The sequence below is a fragment of the Bombus affinis genome, chromosome 3 (genome assembly GCF_024516045.1).
Source record: "Bombus affinis isolate iyBomAffi1 chromosome 3, iyBomAffi1.2, whole genome shotgun sequence".
Lineage (NCBI taxonomy): Eukaryota > Metazoa > Arthropoda > Insecta > Hymenoptera > Apidae > Bombus > Bombus affinis.
In genome coordinates this window covers 12,526,800-12,546,701 of record NC_066346.1, presented here as the reverse complement: position 1 = coordinate 12,546,701, position 19,902 = coordinate 12,526,800, and the positions used below count along the sequence as shown (strand labels likewise).

Below are 19,902 nucleotides of genomic sequence, written 5' to 3'. Positions count from 1 at the left end.
AATGTTATTTGCGTACCAACCGAGCGATTATTCTAAAATTGTTTCGCGAAAATACCGTTTGGCTACAAACAAAGAATAGAATTTTAAGTTTAAATTAATTAAATCAGACGTCACACGTCTACGTTTCATCGTGGTTATTTCTACCCTGCCACATCCACTTTATTCAAACAGCGTCACAGGGTGGTACTCACCCTTATTCCCATACATTTTGCTTATTTTAAACTTTCACGCATTAAGTACTTACGTAGATACACAACCATTGTGTTTTGCCAACGTTATAGAAATTCGCTGCAAAATTCTTCGAGTTCGTAAAATAAAAAAGCCAAAAAAATATATTTCAATTATTTATAAATCAGACGCTAAAGAAATTGAAATTGAAAATTTTTCCGAAAAAGTCACCCAGAAGACAAAATTGTGAATTGGATAAATCGCTTCCGAAAGTTCTAATTCTAGTTTCCTGCTATTAGCTAATTTTACATTCGTAGCTGTGATGATTTTTAAAGAATATTCTTCATTTTATATTTATAAGATAAATGAAAATATCATAATAATTTAACTATTTGATTAGAAAATACTCTCGATGTCTATGTATCTATAATATTTAGAGTAGATCTAGTTTCATGAGAAACCTCGTTTATTTTCAGTATCTATATATAAAAACATATTTTCTTAGTACGTCGTTGCAAAGTTACGAATTTTCCAAATGTTATATCTCTATTGCATTAAATAAATGAGAATAGACATCGATTGGAAATTCACGTGCAAATCGAGTTCAAACTGAAATTTCGACGACGATGTCGATACCGTGTTTCGTCAACTCTTCGATTTGCGCTGCTCTTCGATATCCTGGCTAAATGTACCAACCACGACGATAATTTAGTTCGTCTCTGTTCTATAACACGCTTCGTGTGGACATGTCTCTATGGCCTATGGTACGTGCGGTCGCTTGTATCCACACTTTTCGTATCGTATAACACAGGCTTCGAAAACGTGTCAAAGAGACCTGATATATCATCGAACTTTCTTCTTCTTTTTTTCATTCAACCGCGTTTTCCAAATGTAGAAAATTAATACCAAAGGTCAATGTTGCAACTGGAGCACCGCATTTAATTCATCAAATCCTGATTAAAAGTGACTCCTATGCTCGTTAAAAGATTAAGATTTACAGTGCTATTTATACGATTGCTTCTGCATTAATTCTGAATATTTTTTTAGGTTATTCTTATTGCGAGATGTAGTTCATCGCTGAATTTACTTCGCAGAAATTTTCTAAATTGATCGGAATATAAGTAGTTTCCGTATGGAAAGTAGTATTTAGTAGTATTTAGAAATGACATTAAATCAGTGAGACTGATAAATATCAGATTTTCTACGATTACTAAAAATGGATGGTTAGAGACGAAAGTTGAGATGGTGGAAATTAAATGAGAACGGCGTGGTTGAAAAGTAAGTGGTTTGTTTTGGAACGGTTTGAGGTTTTCATAGTGATTTTGTTTGGGATTAGGTAGACATAGCGGTGAGTTGGATAGCTGGGTAGTCAGGTGAGCTCGATTTTAGCTGGAAGTTGTGGTTGAAACGAGGAATGTGGTGATACGTTCTGAGTATTTAAATACTCATATTATACATAACCCTATATTAATATAGGGTTATTGAAAGAAGTCTTAACAGCGAGATTGTTTACGTGCAAGATTAAAGGTAAAAAAAAAACAGTCTTTTCAAATTACTTTCGAGAGCTATTGTGCCTACAATGATTCGTCTAAACCAGCCTGATTCCGGTATAAATCTAGTCCGACGTGAATGTTCGGAAAAATTTTATATAGGTATTAAATAATAAACAACAAATCAAAGTTGAATATTAAAATAATATTCTAGTCGTGAATAAGAATTAAATTTCTCATTTAAATAAAAATAAAAATCATTTGAACGATGCCAAAAATAATTTATTCCTTCCTTCTATTTTATTTGCATTTAATTGGAAAAATCGTGAAATTAATTATTCCTCGATAGACAGATCACAGTTCGCATTCGCACTTGCTTTTAAAGCTACGCCCGTTTCTCGAATAAGTTGCCCGAAAGTCCATTTCATTTTTCGCATATTTGTCATAGTTAACAAACATTTAAAAAATGACTAATTGTAATTTACAGTATCAATACCTCTGATCGAAACATTAGATATTTTCGTAAAAATAAATCCAACGAACGATGAATAATAAATTAAAATAATTAAATAACGTGTTTACACTTGATCCGATAATCAATAATTTATTTCTACTTTTCGTTTGAAATTTCAAATAGCAAAACGATGAAAATTTATTCGATAATGCCTCACGTTGTCTGATGTCGCGGCAGTCGGATGCAACCCCCTGTAAAGACATTAATTTCCGCGTGACCTGTGGCCAGACCAATCCGCTTGATCTTCTCGTCGAAAGATACAATCGCACGCGTATCCGGCACTCCGTTTCCCGTCGCGTCGTTCTCGGATCCCGCGGCGAATAACAGGACGAAGGATGACGAGTAATCGAGAGGTGGTTTGCGAGAGAGCTGAGAGCGACGAGGAGGATCAGTGGGTGGCTGGGTGGCGGTTTACGAGGCCGTGGCCCATTTCCACGCAGTGACGTCAACCCATATCCCCGGATACGTCACCGGATCCGGTAAATGTGTTAGGTTTTACCCACCATGGGGGACCGTTCCATGCGATCGGCTCGTTTCAATGCGTTCCAAATGGAGTCTACGCTGAACCACGTGAAAATCTACCGGTAGCGTTTTCTATCTGTGGAACGAAACATATCCTTCGGGTGATCCTTAAGGGATTCGTAAGGTTGTTCTTGCGACGATTGATCTTGCGAAGGTGATTATTTCTATAGGAAATTTTATCACGAAGGTTTCCATAGTTGATTATTCAAACGTGGTTAGGCTAGAATACTTTGCTAATGGTTGTAATATTGATTTTTGGTCAGTAGTTCCCTATTCCCAAGCTGCAAACTTTAAGAAGTATTTTTCAAGCTGTGAAAAAAGGGGTTATTTTTAGATTATCACAAATTTTTCACGAAGACTAGTTTTTAATATCTTTCTTTTTTATCGTAAAGAAATAGCAACATCGAAGAATTCTATCGGCGATTGTAACATTGATTTTTTACTGACATTTCTGTAAGGAGGTTGTAGAACGTTTTCTAGAGGGTAGTTGTTATTTTTAGTCGCAGTTATTTTTACAGAAATTTTTATCACGAAGATTTTCACTCTCGTTTATTTATTTATTTCGATATAATTACGTTGTGACGTTCTATTTGTTGTATTGGTGCAGATACAGTTACATATTGAAGTTCGTCGGAATACTTTAAAGATATTAAAAAAACACGTTGATGCATATCAAACATTTTATCATTCACGTCATCATTCGCTGTAAATAATATGTGTTTAATATATTTTTTAAATTTCTGCTACAATGGATCCTGATTCACCCAGTAAAACTAAAATATAGGGACAAGGGATGTTGTGGGTTATTTGATTATTATAAAAGTGTATAGAACGACTCAGAAAATGTTAGAAAAAAAAAAAAAAAAAGAAAAATCTGATTTACAAAATCACATCGTGATCTTTCTTGCTTTCTCAAGATTAAAATAAGCTACGATGGATAAGCTAGAAGTCGATTGGTGTGTGGTTTATGGGAATAGGGTGGACGATTGACGAGGTGAATTTAACAACAGTAGAATGGATTGCAGGAAATTTGTCATGTGCGCCTGGGGGATATCGATGTTTGTTTGTGACTCGTGATGGATGGTCTACTTTTGGATATTTCGTTTTAATTCTCTTCTATTTCAAGCTTTTGTATAGTTATTTTTATGAAGCTTTCTAAATATATCACTGAAGAATTTTATACTCTTTTAAATAATCGTTTGATATTTCATGGTCGATTTGAAGGATATCTTTAATCTTAACTCTAGTTCAAATCAATATACCGCTACAATGTAAGAGGGAAAAAGAATATTCAGAGGAAACCGCCAAGTAAAATGTAACTGAAAGTGAAATGTTCTTTAACTAGTTCCTTACTTTCTTCGATAGAAAATGATCTTTTCCAATATCGAGGAGCTTTTCCACTCTACACCATCTACATCAATTTGTTCGTCATTATCTGTTTCTACTTTTTTCTGTAATTCATTCTCTTAAAAACTTTTCCTTCTTCGTCGCGTGGATCGTTAACGCATTATCAGTAGTTTCTTTAAGTTCAATTCAATTACGTAGGTAATATAACATCATATAGCATAGAATAGAGAATAAAACGAAAAGAAGAAGAAAGGGGAATGGATGAATTTTGTCACTGTGAAGGATTTCTGCTTTGGATTGAAAATTAAAGCCAGCACGAAATTAGAATTCTATTGATTTTAACGAGTAATGCCCAAATTAAAATAGAAAAGAAAAACACAAGAATTGAATGTTGAGGTATCTTTTATTTTAAGGATTACTATTTCCAATTTATAATTAATACTGCTAGGTATAACTATTCCTCTATCGATTTAACATATAAAGTAGGAAATTTAAAAAAAATAGAGAAAAAGTAAAAGAAAGTTACGGGATGCGTTATTTGAAGAGCTTCCGCTTTCGATAGAAAATTCACGCCACAATGCAATTATATTTCCATCGACGTAATCCATAAAATAGAAAATAAAAAGAATAGGAGGAAAGGAGCTAATGGAAAATTGTTGTTTAGAGCGTACCTATTCTTAATTAATAATTAATATTAGACAACATTTACCGTAGGCGGCTACCATTCAGCGATCTAATTGTGAATTTAACTAGGGGATTCGATGCTATGGTTAGATTATCGTTTCCATGTAAATGCGATCGGTTCGCATCTGTCGGCTGTCCCTGATCGCATATAGAATATTCAACAGGAATACACACCGTGGTACGATAGTCCATGACACAGGAATTTCCTGGAATCGAAAGCAGGTGTAATATTCGGCAAGTGTCCCAGAAATTTCTGGATGAAAGGTTATTCGAAGTTGTTAACGCGACACGCCGATGATGAACTATTTCATGCATCTGCTTTCCTCTGTCGCAATTTAGTCAAGGAATCGTCTACTTGCACTGACCAGTCTTATTTTTAATATTTAAACAGTTATGCCTCTGCATTGAATCGAAAATTTAATCGAAGTTCGAAATGATTATTTTAAATGTATGATTCTACTTAATTTTCTTATTATTTATCTGTTACCTTTTTCTTAATGCAATTCGAATATCGTACGAAAGAGGAAATCTTTTTATTACGTAAATATATTCGTCATCTTCGCGGAATTTTTATATTTTTTATTACAAATATTTTTGTTGCAATTTTTTTCCTCGTTCTTGTTTTTCGTTTCTAGATTGAATTTTCGGTACATTTATTACAAATTATCCTTTTGTTATTACACGTTTCAAGCGAGAACGAGACAGTATCAGATAGTGGAATATGCGTACGTAAGTAGATACGTCCTTACGAGACAGACCATATGCGTTGGGACGCTTGCTAAATACGAAAATCTTAAAATACTGTTACGAAATTGTTGAAAGTTTATACAAAGATATTGCAATAAAAATTCCGCAGTGTATCAAAATATACAATGAAAATTAAATATAATCATAACGAAAATTCTGAACACAGTTGTCTAAATACCTGAGATACTTTATATAACTTTACATATTATGTATACTCTGTACATTTTACCAACGTGAAATTTTTCAGAAATTCATAAACATCGGTGGTTCTTTAATAACCTTTTACCCATTTTTTTAAATCACTCGTTTGACGTTCCTCTTCATTGATTGGCCTAGGTGATCGAAAAACCAAGAGCTTTCAAACCGTAATCAATTCGTTATAATTTCATTCCCATTCTTTTAAGCAATCTATATCCTCCATCTTGGAATATGTTGGAAATTGCAAAAAGCAGAAATCACTTACGATATCGTTTGCAATCAACGAAAGTAGCCTGAGGCGCTTAATTGACTCACGGAATAACATTGGTCGAGCCATATAGACGATGCGCAAAATCAACGGCCGATCGATTATTCGATCGATCATATGTAATTGCATCCATAATCTATTAAAATTGAACGCAAAATTGACCGCAATTATTGTAATATGCACAGCATACATAAATATGTATAGTCACTTTAGTACCATCTACGTTGTTTAACAATAAAATATATTTTTAGAGAATTTATTTCAACATGCTTTACATTGAAATGAATTTATGGAATTTTTAAACATTCTATTTGTGCAACTCAAATGTAGTAGAATATGCATCAGAGTGTTTGGAACGAGTCAGAACGAAAATATAAATCGGAAATAAAAACCAACTTTCAGAATTAGCGTGGAATATGAAATGAGACTAGTTGTAAAGTTACTTCATGATATTAATAATAATATCTACAACGTATCAATTATGCCTTAATCCTAAGAGTGAACTCATACAACTAACAATATCGTCAATATTTCTCAATCATTGCTGTTTGTCAATAAATATTCACAATACCTATTGATCCTTTTAGTCAAAAACCTTGAAATATCGACAGTATATATCGATACTCTAACATATCAAAAGGATTATTACTATTTTAAGGAAAGACATTAACGTAAAATTAAATGAAGAAATCGCAGATATTAACGATGGTTCTTTTATATATCTTTTTAAACCTAAGAAATTTTTTAACCTAAGTACAAACAGACTTGGATCGAAAATGATGCCAAGAAAGCAATTTGTAGGATTGAGAAATAACTACAAGATAATACAGAGTATCTATGTACATGTACACGTATATATTCATTCATGAATTTTAATTTAAAAAAGATTTAAAAGATAATTTAAGCACCGCTATACACTACTATAAATACAACGTGATAATGTTCCTAAGTCAGAAAATATCCATAAATGCGTTGCAACAGCCTGGGAGATCGGAACAAAAAACGTTCGACCGATCTTCGATTTTAATCGAATTATTCTCATCGTCCATTCGACGAATCGGCTGTGCTTAAATATCGAGCGTCTATTGTTTTCTGTGGACAATTACAGTCGTTCGTTCGAAAGCATACGCGTCCCTTTGGTTACGGGCGTACATTGTTTCGACGATGTTCGTCAAGAAGAATGTTATTTTCGAGGCGAAGATCATCGAAAATTATCGTGCGATTTACAGGGACACTTTTTTCAACGAAAAACTTTTGATCATTTGAGAACTTAATTGGTAATTTTTTTCCTATCTAGGTCTTTCTTTATCCGTTTGCCGAATATTTGAATAAATGTTTGTAAAAGAATCTTAAAAGTTGTTGACACTTTCAGGACTGAATTCTTTCAAATGCCAAATACAATTTACTACTTTTCTCTAACGGAATCGTAGCACAAAATTTCTTCCGACTGCAACGAAGCATGAAATGAAAATGAGACATTGTTTATTATGACCTAATGCAATGAAGAACGATGGATCTCACCATCAGAAATTATTGAAAGTTATTCAATACATTGAAAACAATTTCCTAAGTAATTTTTTAAATATACGTTTTCGAAGATTATATCATTGTACAATAGAACCACTCCCATTAGAAATTCTATTGTTTCCAAAATTGAAACTTTGCTGCTTTATGAAGTGGAACATTGCCATTTATTAAAAAGAAATATTTGTAAAAAAGACAATATAATATCTTGTCGATGGAGCTTGACTTCGCATAAATATATATTTGGATCGGAAAAAGCCAGAGCAGGAAAATACGAAATATATTACAGCAGTTGCATAACGTGATGTTGCATTGCTGAGAGCATACATAACTGTTTTGTTGGAAATAGCAATATTTTGAGCTCAACAGCTACGTAAGAACTGATACTCCAAGATCGAAGTCCACGTCTTCTGTACTATGTTGAAGGCTTTAAGGGAGAAAGGCAGTAGGTTTCCCTGGAAAATAAACGGGTCCAAATCATTCGAAGAGAATGATAACATCATCCAAAATCGTTCGTTTTTCGTCCCTGTCATTTGTGATATAATATGTTATCCATCTATTCAAAGAGATATTCTTTTACTAAAAATTTAATTAGTTCTAATAAAAAAATATATTTTACAACAAATGTCCTCCGCGTCTAGTACAGTGATCCTCCTACATAAGAAATAATAGACTCTTACAGAGATTCTTCCTGTAAGAGTATCGATGCCATAAGGTTCTTACTTTTCTTAGAATGATAGATTCTAAAAGGAAAGCCATGAGATGCAATAGATATTTCTGGAACAAGGACAGCCATAACGGATGGCTCCAGCGACGGTCGTAAATGATTCGAGTTATATTTTCGTTTAAGAAACTTAATAAAAAGCTTTCTTTAAAGTTGTTTCTTGTAGCAACATACGTTTTTCGTAGTCTCCGGATATAAAAATATATATTATTCGTTGGGAATCGTGTTCGAGAAAAATAGAGATAATATTTGCATCACTTCAATCTTTCATACAACAATAATAGCTGTTTTTAAATCTAGGATTGTAAGTAAATAAAATGTTCATATTTGGAATAAAAGCGATTTGGCGATCAAAATAGTTTCTAGATATAACGATATAAAATATATTATTTGTTGGAAAAAAGATATATTATTTGGACAAAAACAGAGATATCTGCATCGTTTCAATCTTTTATTCGGCAAATATAAGTTAATAAAATATATAAGCGATGCATTAGATTAAAAACGATTGGTTATCCAATGTAGAATCTTCGATTAAAAAATGCATTTTATCTATTATATTCACTGCTACATAGTTTTTTATCTTTACCATTGCTTAAATAATGGTATTTTAATATTAACAAAAATTGCTGCACAAAAAAATACTTATAGTTTTTAGTTGAGATCACAAATGAGGATTAATGCGGCTCGTAAATCTGTCACTGATAAAATTATCACCTGAAGCGAATTAATTTACTTTCAGCGACATTTTCCAAAAAAACGTTCGCTACTGGTTATAAACAGATGGCATTCAGCGTCCATGCCGATAGTGTAAGCGTAAATTTGGTTGAATTTCAGAGAAAATGCAACTGGGTGAGAGATCCGTTTGCTTTTTGTTTTGTCCAGTTACTGAGAAGCATCAGAAAGAAAAAGAAAGGAGAAAGAAACGGAGAAAGAGAAAGATACAATTACGAATGCTTTCGCGATTTTCAAACAGGTGAAAATCGTAAACGCGATGAGATAGGACAAGTTATAACCAGAAAATATGTAACAAATAGCGGAATAACGTTCACTGGAATGCTTTGTGCACTTCGTGAAGCTTTAAAGTTGGCGCGCAGAAATTACACTCGACTAGATGACACATGGAAATTGTGAAATACAATGTTCAACGGCGAGAAACGGAAAAGTTGCGACGATACGAACCGAATAAAATTTTATTGTTACCGTGGATCAAATTTTCCACGCAACGCGCAATTTTCTTTCGCAGTATTCCTTGCGTTCTTTGCTATTCCCTTTTCCCTCCTCTTTTTTCGTCCGATGAAAATTTATCGGATAATTAATTTTTCATGTTGGATTATTTAAAGGTGAACTACAATTCTACTCTAATCTAAATTTTTATCTGCTTATTTTTGTAATTATCTCTAAATATTTAAATGACAATTTTACATTCTATAAAAGATAGTTTACCGTATAAAACTGGCAAGTGCAATAATATTTAGTATCTTAAAATGATTATCTTTGAATCTTAACTTTGAATCTTAGTTCTCGTTCGATCCAAACATGATTTTAAAAAATAATCACAGACATGTACCTATATGATATTTATCTATCATTTGAAAATATCTTAGAATAACATTATATAATATACGTTATATAATATCCCTTCCTTTGAATCATTTTAGACTCAATCGTGTCTTTTATCGTTAATAAATTTTTTAAGCTCGAGGAAACTACGAATAACTACGAATGCTAAATTATAATTTTCTTCTAACAATCAACAGTATTTATTGCTTGCTAAACCAAACAGCAATTGCAACGAAGTTTCAAATATGAAATGAAGAATGAAACTACCCGAATGCTCTGTTATTTGAAAATATGTATATAGTGTACAGCTTTTCAAACGCAATTTTTCAATTATACTCGATGCATTATTTTTCACATAACAAATTACGTAAATAAATGGAATTGAATGACAGCAAACTGTCTTCAAATATGCATAGAAGGTTTAACTTTCTTAACACACTTAAACCGTACTTATGTACGTGTTTAAAAAATTGCTGTTAGTTTGCATGATTTATCAGATCTCTCATGCGAGCAGCTCATTATCAGTAGTGCTTTAAGCTCTAATAAAAGCGGTACTTGTAAGGGATAATATCGTTAAACGAGCGGTTCTTTTGTAGATCGTGACAAATTTATTTAAACACATATTAGATAACGAATCTATACATAACTAACTATAACGGTCACGAACTATAATTTTACAAATTTGAGTTATGTGTACAATTTTGTTTTATTATTAACTTCGTTTTATTCACATTAAAGCGACCTGTGTTCGGTTACTTTTAACATAGCGCCAAAAGATGGTTAACTTAATTTTAACTTTGTTACATCAGACGATTTTGCGATTAGGTCACCATGTTCTGATCAATTCGCAAATAGCGAAGAAAAACCGTATTAAAACTCTCGGCGAATTTGGTCTCGCTATTGGAAACTTTATCGTCATTCGTGACGCATTGAAATAGAATGATACTCGATTTTCAATCGAATACATCCAATCTTTACGGTTCAATTTAATTAAATTTTAATTTCATCGATCTCTTTTATGCAACCAAATTCGGATAAATTCATTCGAGCTGGAATGAAATATCTGATGTACTACTTCGCGATAAGTAATATTACAATTATAAATCGTCATGATTTTCCAACATATTTACCTACGTTATTTAATATTTCTTGTGCAAAAAAGTTACCGTGATTGTCTTAAATCTTCCGTAGAAAATAATAGTTACAAAATTATTAAATACATTTTCATCGTTATGCTGCTTTCCAATCTGATCCCAAATTTTTCTAATTACGCGATTATCTCCAATTTCTTACACTGCCTTTACCAAAATCATTCTCGTGCTTTAATTTTTCCTATTTCATTTGAATTACATTATTTATTATTTCGACGTATTATCATATTATTCATACATATTATATCTCATTTCAATCCTACCGAGGAATTTTTCAGTTCACAATTAGAAATATTAAACGTATCAACGAAAAACCAAAAAGCCATAGAAGTATCATTTAACAATCGTGTAATTCAGCCGTTAAGATTCCTGTTCAACCTCGTAGTTCGAAATGGCGAACGACTGCAGACAAGAGCCGAGTTTCTTTAGTTCGATTATCCCTGGAACCAGATCCCGGATTAAAACAGAAAAAAAGGAACGAGGGGGTACGTCGAGGATGGAGCTCGATGGTGTGATAACACAGCCGCATTGCGGCACACAACCACCATGCCTGGAGCACACAGCGTAGCCCGAAGCGGCTGTATAAATTTCCACTGGCTCCCCGCTCTTTCGACACACCAACGTTCTCATTCAAACAGCCATGCAACCACGTCGCATCAATGCATTTCGCGGTACAACGTGCATTACGCATGGTCGGCTATTATTCAAGGAACGATTGAAACCTCAAAAGAATTTATCCTTCGACACGAAGAAGGATATTGTACGACATGGTTTAAGATCTTTGATAAGGTCGCTTTGAATGGAACGTGTTCTCCTGCTCGTGAATTTCAGGTTAACGTCTTCATCGCCAGCCTGAGGTATCTAAGAGACGATTGGAAAAAATGAAAAATGAGAAAGAAACGTGAAGACCTGTAAAAAGAAGCTAAAAGTCTTTCTTTCAATATTCAAGAAAATGAGAAACGTTTTAAAGATTCTTTTTAATGAACTATGTAGATGACTTATATCAACGATCTATCAGCTACTAAGATTACGGGTGTTTTGTAAATTTACATTCTTTAGGAGCATAGAATGCCCACTAAAATAATCAAACACTGAAAAATTAGTGGTTCAGTGTCTTTAGTGGCTTAATTCGAATACGCGTGGCTCGTGTATATCGCGATTCCTTTTACAATTTTTAGATAATAATACGTTACATTTTGTGTAATTCGTTTTGTTCGAGTTAGAGTTAAAATTTCTATAAAATGTCTACCCACTAAACGCAGAATGGAACAAACTAAAAATACATTCCTTCTCTACGTAGCTATTATATGTACGTATTAAGTACTCAAAAGATTAACTCTCACCCGTTATAGCGACCATAACTGGTATTTCGAGACAATTGTATCTTTCCTCCTTTTTTTTTTTTTGCTGTTTTTTTAGTACAAAAGTTTCTTTTATCTTTACTTTTATATTGTCAATTTGTATCTTTTTTGTAAATTAAAAATGAACAACATAACCCAAATCATAACCCAAATTATCGAGCAAAGTTATTTTAGTCACCTGTGACCTATCATTCGCACCCTAAACATCTACAATTCCTATTCTATCTTATCGATTTCGACAATTGTCGTACGTTTGCAATTCGCGTTGTTACGATACAGAAGGATTCGCCGATGTTTATCGCGCGGTTTGTCGCCTCGTTTACGCTCGTAGAATCGCCACTCGCGTTTAACGAGCGTACGAGACTGAAGAGGCTCAGTTCGCCGACGGTTTCAAGCAATTAACCAGCCTGCTCGTAGGTCGTTACACTTCTACGGAGCAACTGTACGAACCGGAGGATTCCGTGGAAAACAACGAGTAACGCGCGTACACGAACCGCTGAAAGAGTTTTTCCGCCAACTCTGGCGTCAGCCCATCCGTGTAACGGCTGCTCCGTATTCCTGCCACTTCTTTTTTGCGATACATCCGTTCTCCCCCGAGGGATCGAGGAGAGTTGCACGCCTGCGAAACGATGGTTAAAAGAGCCGGTTCGATGGAATGACGGCGATAAATTGAGCGACGTAGTACACGGCAGCAGTGTGCAGTTAATGAACGGGAGATCGGACCAAATGACTGTTATAATTCGCGAAAATATATGGGTCAGTTATTATTGATCGTTCGAGGTATAGCTAGTTTTTGGTCGTTACGAATAACGCAGAGTTTCTTAGTTGAAGTTGCAGAGTGTTTGGTAGTGACGGTGAAATTGACTGATTATTACGAATTTAAAGATATCGTTTAGTTGAGAAATCATGATTTTCAGGGAAACGAGTTTGAACGTGCTAAAATGTCAGAATTTCGTAACACGTTAAAATTGGTGGTAAATCAGCGCGATAAGAGATTTAACAGAAGCGTGATCGTTGTTTCTGGCGGAGTTATAGAAGCGACGTAGATTATTTCGATATAAAAGTTTTACTTGTCAGAATCAGAAAGAGAGGGAGGGGGGAGAGAGAGAGAAAGAGAGGTTGAAGACGGATTAATTAAATTGCAAAGTTAAGATTAGAAGCTGGAAGGCTCGAATTTCGTGCCTGAACTAGGTGTTCGACTGCAGTTTGGAATATGCTACTTTTACAATTTGTTTCCCAAAGTTTGATGAAAGTTCATGTACAAATGTAGAAATTGGAGTAGTTTGCAAGTTCCCAGTGTAGATAATTTTACTCTCTGAAACCTGTTTAGACGCATCGAACCATGGCTATTTTCGCAAGTGTTTGAATCAAAATACATATAAAACCCCATTCTCAAATTAATTACATTTGCCTATACTCGAACTAGCTATTTCTGAATTATACTTGTACGTACTTTTTACCAGCATATTATACGTGTTATATGGAACATTTTGAAAATTTATTAGTACTAGTAGTAAGACTGCGCTGCCGATCGAGTTTAATACAAAACTGAAAAAATATATATATAAATTACAAGATATTTGATACAGGTTCGTACTCCGCAGAGACATCGAAATTTATTTAAAAAGTCAATTAGTAATAAAAAGTAGTGAACACATAAATATATTAACAAGAAATACGATATACACATAAAATTTTTCTATGGTAAATATGGTAAATACTCAAATATTTCCTCTGAGAAATCATTTTATGAATCATAATATCATTTTATTATTAAATCAAATACTATTTATCTTCATAAATATATGTCATAACCACGTAACAGGAGGCACGACCAATTACTTATTAATATTAAAAGACTTCAAAACAAAACCACCGGTATCTCCACGTCGAAAACTAAATGCTGTATGGATATTGCATTGAAGTCAACGTAACAAACACAGTGGAATATTAATTATTTCGCGGTTTCGTTAGTTCCTAATTAAAGCGCATCGAGGGAACGTGTGTGAAGAGATGCGAAGGCTCATTATAATTTTTGCACCCGACAAAGTGCGCGTACACGTGTAGAGAAACTCTGCGATTGCAAATAAATTCATAGAGAAAAACTGGTTCGTCCAGGTGCGGTAATTAAAATCGATTTATTGTTCGAACGTTTGACTAATTAATTATTAGTGGGTAATTCGCTGTTTATTTTTCTGTGTCAAAATAACATCACCAGTCGGGAACGCGAATTATTAAACAAGAACAAAGAGAAACGAGATTGTGATGAACGCGATAATTCATTTTTTATGCTTTTATATTAAAAAAAGGAGAAGGAGAGAACAAAATTGAGGGAATAAAAGTCGTTAAAGCAAGAGCTAACGTGTTAATTAACAAATACTTCCATTAATTTGAGTTGAAATATATAGACACGGGATACGTAACGAGAGGAATTAATATTAATTATATCAACACTTGATCAGCAATTAATTAGAGCATACGCTAGCGTGATATATGGTATCATCGTGATTTAATGTAACTAGAATACTGTGGAAAGAGAACAATATGCGAATAAGCTGAAAGTTTATGTTACGTCCGATTGCGATTCGAAATGAGATATTAATTAGCGATAGCATAGTTACTGGAACAAATAATTTCTGCATATCGCGAAGGTATCCAATAAATACAATTTTGATTCAACGGTTTGTTTTTTAAATTCAATTGTAATAAAATTGAATTATAAATGTAAAACTTTAAATATATACGGTTTTGTACAAATTTCTCATAACTCAAATTAGGTTAATGTCTCGCAAGTGTAAGGAAACGGGAAACTTCGAACGTTGAGGAGATCGCCTCTCGAGTCTACTAGGAAAAAGCGAAAACGCAGAGTGCAATAAATTTTATTAAGGTCTCTCACGTATTGCGTTTCGAACTAGCGAACCCTAATTGTTTATGTTGAGGTTATTAAATATATAAACAGAAAAACGTGTGGATAAATTGTAAGGTAGAAAATATATTTTAACACAGAAGTGTAAGTACAAGTAGGAATATAATTTGAGCTGGTCCAGATCCGCAAGCTACCAGTGTTACCCTATAACTGAAAACCCCGAAGCCAACGTCGTTTGTCTACTGTTTATGGTCTGCCTTCGTCCTAGTCTTTTGTCTATACGCTGTCGATGGCTTCAGTGCTTGAGAAAACTAAAAAGATCAGATGTAAAGTTTTCTTAGAAATGGTGACCACTTCAACAGTTTAGCGGTGTCTGGATTTAAAATATTCCGTCAAAGAGAATCCTGCGCGTATTTCAAATTTTTAATCTTTCATCCGCGGGAATTTTCATATTTTTTCTCTACAAAATATTATTGTACTTACTACTCTTAATTGTTAACATAATCGAAATTTATATCTCATATAGGTTTATCATTAGGAGACTTGTTATTTCTGTATTTAGAGGTAGGATCACAATAGCTATTATTTTATTCTTTGGATAAATCTATCACACCGTTCTGACCCAAGAAACCTTTATTGCACTTTCTTACATAGACTAAGGATAAAAACAAAAGAATATCTTAAACCTATCGATTAAATCCATCGATTATATCTAAAACTATCTTCTAGTTACTACTTATTGTAACTAACGCATCTGCATAAAGATGGTGAGCGCGAACTCACGTTGTCATTTTCAACAAGACTTTTAACGCATTCGTATTTTATTTCTACGTCGGCCTTGTCTAGAGGGTCGTAAATAAATCTTAGCGATTTCTACAAACCCTATATTTTATACTTTTCGCTTTAGATTACACAAGCAAGCAAACGTTGCGTACCCTAATCTCCATAATAAAAACAGCTTTCCCGTTTCCATTAAAAATACGGTTGCCCATAGATCACGTCACTGGAAAAACAAACGTATGCCCGCCATCAATGATTCATGGTTCGTCAACAATCCCACGGACACAATTGGTGAAACACGAGTAGCCGGATCTACGACGGATCGAATCTCCTAGTACGCGTCCCTCGCAGTAGTAAGGGGATCGGTACGACGTGATAGTACACGAAACGACGATGGTACGGGAGAAATCGCGATGGAACGACGGGATAGAAGAGGATGGACATCGTTATCTCTCGTAATTAAACGATCTCATGCTGGCTATCGATCGTTACTTGCCGAATTAACCGCGCTCGACTGTGTTCTAAGCGAGCATAGCCACAGGCCATAGGCCACGTGTGTATAACCTTTTCGCGTCATCCACGATGTGGTACATATAAGGATTAGACGTTTCTAAAATACATTTAGAAAAAATAAAAAGCACTTTTGGAATAGAATTCGTTTTTTAGACTGTAAGAAAAATAATCTTTTATTAAAATATAAAAGAATAAATAATAAAGAATAAATAAATATAGAAGATAGCGCAATATAGTATAGAAGATAGTACGGTATTAGTGATTAGTACAATTTGGCATATACGTACTGCTTGTTGAGAGCATAAGGATCAGGAATTTATTAAATTTCATGGGACTATTATCTTATTCGAGATCTTGTGATGTAAAAAATCTATATATCCCATGTTAAAATCAAGATCTTATCGATTCTAAATAATAAGATTATAGTTTTTTTCTTATCCACGGTCTTCTCCCTCTATGTGTGGAGTTTGACTCTCGTGTTATTAAATGTTGCGTTGTATTTTTGGTTCAGAGTCAAACTTCTCTGAATTTCTTCGTTCGTTTAACGTATGATTAATGAGATTTAAAGTATGAATATACAATCGTTGATTTATTATGATATTATGATTCTCGCGTATAGGAGACGACATATTTGAAGGGTCGTTAAGATGAGTTGCCAACAGTTATGTTGTAATAACATCTAGCGAGTTGCAACTTTCACGTTAAATCATATAGACCAAGCTACGTTAAATTTCAATGTTCATTGACTTTCGTTCGAATAATTATAAACGCGAGTAGCGTGTGAATATACGTATCGCCGTCATCGTTAACGAAATTTCCGCTAACGAACAGTTTGCTACCTAATCTCGTTTGAAAATGTCGCCGGGAGAAAACGAACCTTTCATTTTTTCGCTGCTCGAACGTAGAGTGAAATCGACTAGTCCGCTTTCGCGGACCAATAAATTTCCCTAGCTGATCGCCGAATTCGATTTCCCGTCCCGAATGTCGCGGATATATTCCTGTAAAATTAATCGACCGTCCTTTGTGAGAGCTGTTGGCTGATAGCTCTACTAGCTACGGCTGGTTGGGAATTTCGAATAGGCTGGGACCAGTCGCGTTACTCGCTGATCATTCGTTTAATCGCCAACGTACATTTATAGAGGTAATTTTTTATTCTTGGTAAACAACATAGGATAACATAGTTTTAATGGATATACGAGTCTCTCAAAAGCCAAAATGATCAATTCCATTCTCTGAAAAATGTCTTAATTTCTCTCTTAATTTCACTGACCAAACACGCGATTGATATTTATTTCTTAAGGAGCAAACGATTCACTTCGCTTCATGAGTTCAATTGTAGCAAGTAAACGGAATGAATAATAATAAATGCAAAAGGAATGTTTCTTTGCCGATTTTCTTTGCTTCTCAAGTTATAGAATTCAATTTATTATAGAATTGATTAATACGATCTCTGGACAACTGATATCAGATTTCAGAATATTTCACGTTTATTTCACTCTTCGTAACAAACCAGTTCGTTAGATAGAAATTGGAAAGAGAGTACAGAACCGCGCTAAAGCGAGCGATTACATCTGCTAGATAAAAAATTTATATTTTAGATAAAAAACATTCTCCGGTTTTATAAATTGAAGAAATGTAACCTCTTGAAAATTTATGATCTTGCGTTAAGTGTTTACTCTTTAAAATCACGAGTAATGGAAACTGTGAATAATGTCGCAACCAATACCAATGATGGTATAAATGTAATGCAGCTGGATATCGCTGCGAATGATGTTGGATCAATGTAAACATACCTAAGGTGTATATTTATGTATGCATTGAAGTTTGCCTATGTATGCATTGTCGGTTCACATGGTTTTGCATGCATTTAAAGCGTGTAATATGCTCAAACATCGTTTTGTTGTTTGCGTTAACAAACATGTGAATAATTGTTCTCCATGACACGAAGAAGCTTGCATAACGTTGCATAACGCTACCGTTGGTAACAAACAGCTCCTCTACATACTCCTTATTTACTTCACGGACTATTTGTGTAGTTGCATTATTTCTAGATGTACATTTATAAATAAATAAATACCTACGGAGCTTTTCGTGAACGTCGTGACAATAGATATATTATATTGGACGAGAAACGATAGATATATCTTAGATAGAATCAGAGTTCAGATAAATATATCTGGAATTAAATATTTTAAACGAAAATTGTTACAAATAATACCGTTTATTCTATTGTTATTTTTATTAACTTCTATTTGAATCGATACACCTATTCTATTCAAACAATGGTTTGAAACAAATCCTTCTTATCCGTTCCTTGAAACTAAAAAACTAAAAAGTGATTGACTTTTGTGTCGATTCAGACGCATAAACTTCATATAGCACTTATATCTTTTCCATCGTATTCCAAATGTGATTTATATCTTTCTCTATAAAAAAAATCGTCTTTTATTTTTCCCAGCTCTTACATTATTTTATTTATCAATTTTCTTTTAAACAAAGAATTCGAAGAGGTCCAATAGAAAGTAATCTAAAGGCAACAATACCGGTTTATATAGACGACTATTAGTCGTAAAGCACCGAAATATCTCAAATCGCACGCTTGTTCCATTTCGTCGTTCCAATTTTACGATCAACGCAGTTCCACGACGATTTTCGATCCAATGGGCAAATTCATATCCAGATCTGTATTCCATCGTGCCGTTGCGGACTGGCAGCCAGTACGAGGAACGCAGATAAACGTAATAAAGCGGCGCTTGCTTTCCGATAACCCTTATCTCACGTTCGGCGAGTTGGCCGATATAAATTGAATTAGTCTCGGATTGTTTCGTATTAGATTATCGATATACCTTACCACAGGTCGGCCGCGTGAGCCCTAATCACTTTTCGAAGCATTTGCAATCTCGCTGCAGCCTAAGTCTACGCGATGCGGTTAATCAGGATCACCCGTTGCTACACGCGCATAATTAGTAGGTAATTAATGCACAGGTCTGGGTGCACTGGGTCCACATAGTCACAGAATAGTCGATATGTCGTTATTTGTCGCGTTTTCTCTTGTGAAAGTAGAGTAGCGGCCAGCAATCGATGGAACGATTCGACGAGGATTGAAAAGTTACGAAGAAGAAGCGAGATTATGTAGAAATTCCGATTTTTCAATTGAATAATTGGATCGCAACACGATGAAATCGATATTAAGAAAAATACTCTACATCTTTGCATATTGATATTAACATTTGTAAAAATCTTTGTCGTGAGATTCGCAACTTCGTGATCTAATTAGGCATTGGTCTTCTACAATATAAGAATAGATACGCTTACGGGGTTTAATATGATGAACGTTCGGTTTAAAAAAACTGATATGTATTGAAAAAGAAATGGGAAGTGGCAGACTATGCTTTTGCTCCCTTGGAGAAAGATAATCACAAACATGAGTTGGTTCCGTTGTGATCTGTTAAATTATAATTAGGAATAGTACGGTAGAATTC

At 34.1% G+C, this 19,902-nt stretch overlaps 1 protein-coding gene and 1 long non-coding RNA gene across 2 annotated transcripts in view; one reads left to right on the top strand and one right to left on the bottom strand.

The window, feature by feature from the left end:
- LOC126914923 (uncharacterized) overlaps positions 1-18,480 on the top strand; it is a 67,844-nt gene extending 49,364 nt beyond the window's left edge. The window contains exon 2 of the long non-coding RNA XR_007709944.1: positions 16,122-18,480. This is a non-coding gene — a long non-coding RNA (uncharacterized LOC126914923). The remainder of the gene's footprint in view (positions 1-16,121) is intronic.
- Positions 1-19,902, bottom strand: part of LOC126914714 (two pore potassium channel protein sup-9) — a 176,109-nt gene that overhangs the window by 47,887 nt on the left and 108,320 nt on the right. The gene's annotated exons all lie outside the window — the stretch shown is intronic.